At 46.8% G+C, this 6,386-nt stretch overlaps 1 long non-coding RNA gene across 1 annotated transcript; it reads right to left on the bottom strand.

Moving 5' to 3' along the window:
* Positions 1-1,794: 1,794 nt before the first annotated feature.
* LOC147964981 (uncharacterized) lies at positions 1,795-5,475 on the bottom strand. The gene is made up of 3 exons (XR_015608091.1): positions 5,036-5,475; positions 3,464-3,537; positions 1,795-2,117 (listed from the first exon to the last, which is right to left on the bottom strand). It is a non-coding gene; the product is annotated as an uncharacterized LOC147964981 (long non-coding RNA).
* Between the last annotated feature and the right edge of the window lie 911 nt (positions 5,476-6,386).

Here is a 6,386-nt window from a genome sequence, read left to right on the forward strand (position 1 = left end):
AAGCAGGATAGTACCATTCCTAACAAGTGTTGCAGTTTTGAACTAAGATCTAGTAGTTAATTAATTCTGAGAGTGGCATTGCTTAATTTTACCAGCGGCATTACATTAACGAAAAGCATAAACAGTTCCAGGGGAGAGTGGTCGCAACAACAGTATGTGCTTCCATCTACTTATAAAGGGGGTGATGCAGAGTTTGTTGTAACAAAGCAACAAGCATCATGTCTGGGTTGGTCCCATTTTTGTTCACTACTTAATGGGAAAAGACAGCAATACAATAGCTTCAATTCAACATTTATTTAAAACAGTACCAATACAATTAGCACAACATCTCAAAGCACACTGCACAATCATGTGGATGAAGGCCTGTACTGACCTTTCATGAGACGGACAAGATAAAATACGAATCTGCCAACACGAATAGGAAATCCAATCTCGTTTTGTGCAGTTGCACTGAAATCAAGCAAAGTGTTTTGCGTAGCGAAGCAAAATGTCGCAATAGCAACAAGTTGAATAGATATCCCTATTTAAACAGAGGCAAAAAAGGAATGAATTACTGGCTAATAAAGGAGGATGAAACATGCAGCCACAAAAATGGTAATCCCGCTAATCCCTAACAAGTGCTGCAGTTTTGAAATAAGATTCAGTAGTTAATTCTGAGAGTGGCATCAATTACTGGCTTATAAAGGGGGTGATGCTGAATTTGTTGTAAGAAAGCAACAAACATCATGTCTGGGTTGGTCCCATTTTTGTTCACTACTTAATGGGAAAAGACAGCAATACAATAGCTTCAATTCAACATTTATTTAAAACAGTACCAAAACAAGTAGCACAACATCTCAAAGCACACTGCACATCATATGGTCGAGACCAAGATTTGAAACAACTCGCCACGAAGACAGGAAACAAATCTCGATCTCCTTTTGTGCAGTTCCACCAAAATTAAGCAAAGTCACCGGTGTGATATTCAAGTTGAACTGCACAAAACACTCTTAAAACATAAGTGTTTCGAGTAGAGAAGCAAAATGTCACAATAGCAACAAGTTGAATCAATACCCCTGTTTTAACGGAGGCAAAAAAGGAAACAATTACTTGCCGATAAAGGAGGATGAAACAAATGGTGACAGAAAGAAGCATCTAACTTACCTTGGATGGAAAGCAAAGTAGGACAGTAGCATTTCTAAAATGGTTGCATTAATTCATATTAACAGAGACATTCTCTTGAAACAACATTCGTTAAAAAATGTAATTTACTTTTAATAGTGGCATTGCTTCAATTTTTCGGCGGCATTCTTAGATTAACAACAGCAAAATAGCTGTATGGGACATGCCAGCACCATGTGCGTCCACACGTATAAATGGGTGATGCAGAGTATGTAGCCAAGCAGCATATATGTGCTGGTCCGATATTTGTTCTCTTTGAACCTTCTTCCTATGTGAGGGCAGCAAATCTAGTCCTACACAAACTACCCGACCCCCAGTTTCTTTCTCTTTTCAACAAAGAGATCGGTTCCTTACAGATGTGTGTACTGAGTTACCCCCTTTTTCCCTTTTCGACCTACAAAACGGTTGGATAGCCAGTCTATACTACTTTCTGCCCCTCCTTTCCTCATTGAACCACGTCCTAGATTCTTGCTCCAGCCCACCGGACCCTTCTTTCCTCTTTGAACCAATACCTAGATTCGACTACAGATCGAAAAAGATCCACATGCAGCTAGAGTGTGACGCCCCCGATTTGACCGTACACTAATCATACACGCAAATGTGTACGATCAAGATCAGGGACTCATGGGAAGATATCACAACACAACTCTACAAATAAAATAAGTCATACAAGCATCATATTACAAGCCAGGGGCCTCGAGGGCTCGAATACAAGAGCTCGATCATAGACGAGTCAGCGAAAGCAACAATATCTGAGTACAGACATAAGTTAAACAAGTTTGCCTTAAGAAGGCTAGCACAAACTGGTATACAGATCGAAAGAAGCGCAGGCCTCCTGCCTGGGATCCTCCTAAACTACTCCTGGTCGCCGTCAGCGGGCTGCACGTAGTAGTAGGCACCTCCCGAGTAGTAGTAGTCGTCATCGACAGTGGCGTCTGGCTCCTGGGCTCCAACATCTGGTCACAGCAATCGAGTATAGAAAGGGGGAAAAGAGGGAGCAAAGTAACTGTGAGTACTCATCCAAAGTACTCGCAAGCAAGGAGCTACACTACATATGTATGCATTTGTATCAAATGGATTAAGGGTATCATATGTGGACTGAACTGCAGAATGCCGGAATAAGAGGGGGATAGCTAGTCCTTTCGAAGACTACGCTTCTGGTAACCTCCATCTTGCAGCAGAAGAAGAGAGTAGATGGTAAGTTCACCAAGTAGCATCGCATAGCATAATCCTAACCGGCGATCCTCCCCTCGTCGCCCTATTAGAGAGCGACCACCGGGTTGTATCTGGCACTTGGAAGGGTGTGTTTTATTAAGTATTCGGTTCTAGTTGTCATAAGGTCAAGGTACAAATCCAAGTCATCCTGTTATCGAAGATCACGACTATTCGAATAGATTAACTTCCTTGCAGGGGTGCACCACATTTCCCAACACGCTCGATCCCCTTTGTCTGGACACACTTTTTTGAGTCATGCACGGCCTTGAAAGATCAACACGTTGCAGCCCTACCTAGGCACAACAGAGAGGTCAGCACGCCGGTCTAAATCCTATGGTGCAGGGGTCTGGGCCCATCGCCCTTTGCACACCTGCACGTTGCGTACACGGCCGGAAGCAGAACTAGCCCCCTTAATACAAGAGCAGGCTTATGGTCCAATCCGGCGCGCGCCGCTCAGTCGCTGACGTCACGAAGGCTTCGGCTGATACCACGACGTCGAGTGCCCATAACTATCCCCGTATAGATGGTTAGTGCGTATAGGCCAGTGGACAGACTCATATCAAATACCAAGATCTTGCTAAACGTGTTATCTTGAAATAACCGCGAACGCCGACCAGGGCCAGGCCCACCTCTCTCCTAGGTGGTCTCAACCTACCCTGTCGCTCCGCCTCAAAGTAACAGTCGGGGGTCGTCGGGATCTCAGGCCCACCACTACCTGGATGGAGCCACCTGCCCCTTCAGCCCCCACATCAAAATCACTTGCGGGTACTCAACGAGCCGACCCGACTTTAGTCACCACCTATATAGTATGTATATATGTATGTATTTACCCATGATCAACACCCGACGTGATCACGGCCCGATAGTACAGCATGGCAGACTGACAAGAATGTAGGGCCACTGATGATAATCTAGCATCCCATACTAAGTATTTAGGATTGCAGGTAAGGTATCAACAGTTGTAGCAACAATGACATGATATGCATCGGAATAGGATTAACGGAAAGCAGTAACATGCTACACTACTCTAATGCAAGCAGTAGAGAGAAGAGTAGGCGATATCTGATGATCAAGGGGGAAGGCTTGCCTGGTTGCTCTGGCAAGGAGGGGTCGTCGTCGATGTAGTCGATCACGGGGGGATATCGGCGGCAGTCTCGAGGTCTACCGGAAAGAAGTAACGGAGGGGGAACATAAATAAATAATAGAGCAAACAAAGCAACACAAAACATAGCATGGCAATACGTGGCGCTAGGGGTGAGCTAACGCAAGGATAGGTGATACCGGTGAAGGAGGGAAACATCCGGGAAAATAATCCCGGTGTTTCGCATTTTTGGACAAATGAACCGGAGGGGGAAAGTTACGTGTTCGCTATGCTAGGGACGTGTGGCTGACAAACAAACTGCGTATTCGGATTCGTCTTGTCGTTCTGAGCAACTTTTGTATATAAATTATTTACATCCGACTTACAGTTCATTTTCTATGAATTTCCAAAGTTTATATAATTTTATGAAATTTTAGCATTTATTTAGTTTGAATTGACCAAGTCAAATTGACCGGTCAAAAGGAAAGGTAAAGCCCACATGGCATAGACTATATGTAGACAAAATAAATAAAATCTAACTTAACTAAAAGAGGTCCATCTGCCATAGGCTAGCAACTAACCTAACAAAGATTACACAATTAATCTAGATTAGCCTAAACTAATCAAGCCGGCCACACACGGCTGTGGCACAGCCCATGCGCACACACACAATGCTAGGGAGTAACTCTATTCTTTTTAACACAAGATAGCATTTTGTGATTTTTGTAGGATTTAATCCATGCATTATCTAAAGCAGGTCCAATGGAATAAAATGAGGCTTGTTACGTCTACTTTCCATTTATATAATTTTTACCCATGTTAGGACTTATCTTATCGCTGTTTAGTGGCAGTTTAGAAGGCTATTGTAGAAATACAAAAGCTAGCTACCCACTACAGTACTTGCAGTAGTATACAAAAGGTAGCAGCGGTGGCTAGAAGCACACAAGCAGCGGTAGAGCAGCGATGGGTGAAACTGCCCCATCCATGGCCAAGCTGGCCGCTTGCATTGGGCACACATGCACTGATTCCACATGAGCACGCACGCACTAAGTCCACATGAGTACGCACGCACTGGAGTCCAGCAGATCAGCAGCAGCAGGTGTAGCTTGAGCAGTAGCTACATACGGCAACAATAGCAAGCACGAAGCAGCAGCGGCAACACAGCACTGGCGGACGGGCCACGGCCAGCAGCAGCAAAGTTACAACACCATCAGTGGTGCTAGAAGGAAGCAGGAGCGATAGTAGCAGCCAACGATGTGGCAAGCAGTAGCGGCAGCAGGTAAGAGGAGCAGCAGCAAAACAAAAGAAAAATAAACAGCCCAGACACAGGGAGCAGCGGCGACTCGGGCGAGGCCACACGCACGTGGAGGCGCGGGCGCGAGCAGCGCTGGCGCAGGGCAGGCAGCGGTCGCGCGCCTGGGTGTGGCTAGGAAGCGGCGCGCGCGGCCAGATGCCGTCAGACACGAACATGGGCGCGGCTGAGGATGGCCACGACACGAAACTTCGAGCACGATGGGAAGAGCAGCCTACGGCATCGAATCGAAGGGGAAAATAGGGGGAGATGGAGGGGGAGTTCACCGTAAGGCCGGAGGTGTAGACGGCAAGGCCGGGGGTGGTCGGAGCGGTGCGGATTGATGGCGAGATGGCGACGGCCGGATGATGAAGACGATGATGGCGTTGGCGACGCATCGCCTTGGCTCGGTCTGGGGTCCGGAACAGACGAAGCCAGCTGCGACGGACCTCCCGGACATGCTCCCGCATGACGGAGAGGTCGGTGGCCGCGACGATGACAACGAGGCAATGGTGACCGTGAGTTGTTCGAGCTCGAATTCGAGAAGAAGAGGAGGAGGCCGATGGGGGATCCGGGGGCTATGAGTGAGATGGGGATTAGGGTTTCGATGGGCAACTTTATAGGGCGAGGGAGGCGACGTGGTGGCCATCCGGCCATGGCGTCGTGGGATGGCTGCCACGCCATGGCACCTGCCTCCCCTGTACGTGGTGGTGGGGGGAAAGGCTGGGAGTGGGCTGGGCCATGTGCACACTAGAGCCCACTTAAGTAGTACTAGTTTAGGCAGTTTCTCTTTCTCTTTTTACATTTTCTTTTCTGTTTTCGTCTTCAGTATCAGTTTTGCATTTTATTTTATTACCAAATGACTTTGTTCACATTGAAACTTGGCACATAATTACTAGGTAATATTTTGCATTAGCTCACAAAGTTTGAGGTCACTTTGAATTATTTTGAATTTAGTGTTGAGTGTAACCGGAACAAAAAGGTGATGTTGGTCCATAACAATTGTTGCTAGGGACTAATTTGTAGGTCAAATAATGTCGGTGTCAACATGATAATTAATCAGGGGAATTTATACTAAAATTCGAACATTTTAGTTTTATAGTTTGAAGAAATTATAATTTGACTTGTCTTTGGAATTTAAACTTGACCCTGGCTTTCATCAAGTGGCAAAATGGCTTAGTAAAACATGATGACCTGGCACATTAGGATGAGGTTACTATAGCATGATTATCGGGGTCTTACATAGAGCAACGACGGTTTCAAAGAAACTTATACCTTAGGGTCGTCGGGATGTGGCAAGGCGTGCGGCGGGAGGCCGGATCTGCCCACACTATGTACAACAGCGAGGAAGAAGGGGTCGGTGGCCCTCCCGCACAGGCGCTGGGTGAAAGAGAACAGCGCAGCCGGCAGTGGATTGCCTCCCTCGCCGAAGGCGATAGAGTGAACGCTGCACCTCCTCCCCTTCCCGGTGCGACGGGATACGGACGCCTCCTTCACCAGCTGTGAGGGGGGAGAGAGAGACAAGAGGCCAACGCAGCCTTGTTTAGATCTGGTGAAGAGAGGGTGAGAGACTGTGAATATAGCAAACCCTAGGAAATGAACGTTGAGCCTCCAGCGTGTAACATATATGTAATGCGG

This window comes from Triticum urartu, chromosome 6A (genome assembly GCF_056163025.1).
Source record: "Triticum urartu cultivar PI428250 chromosome 6A, HENAU_Tu73, whole genome shotgun sequence".
NCBI lineage: Eukaryota > Viridiplantae > Streptophyta > Magnoliopsida > Poales > Poaceae > Triticum > Triticum urartu.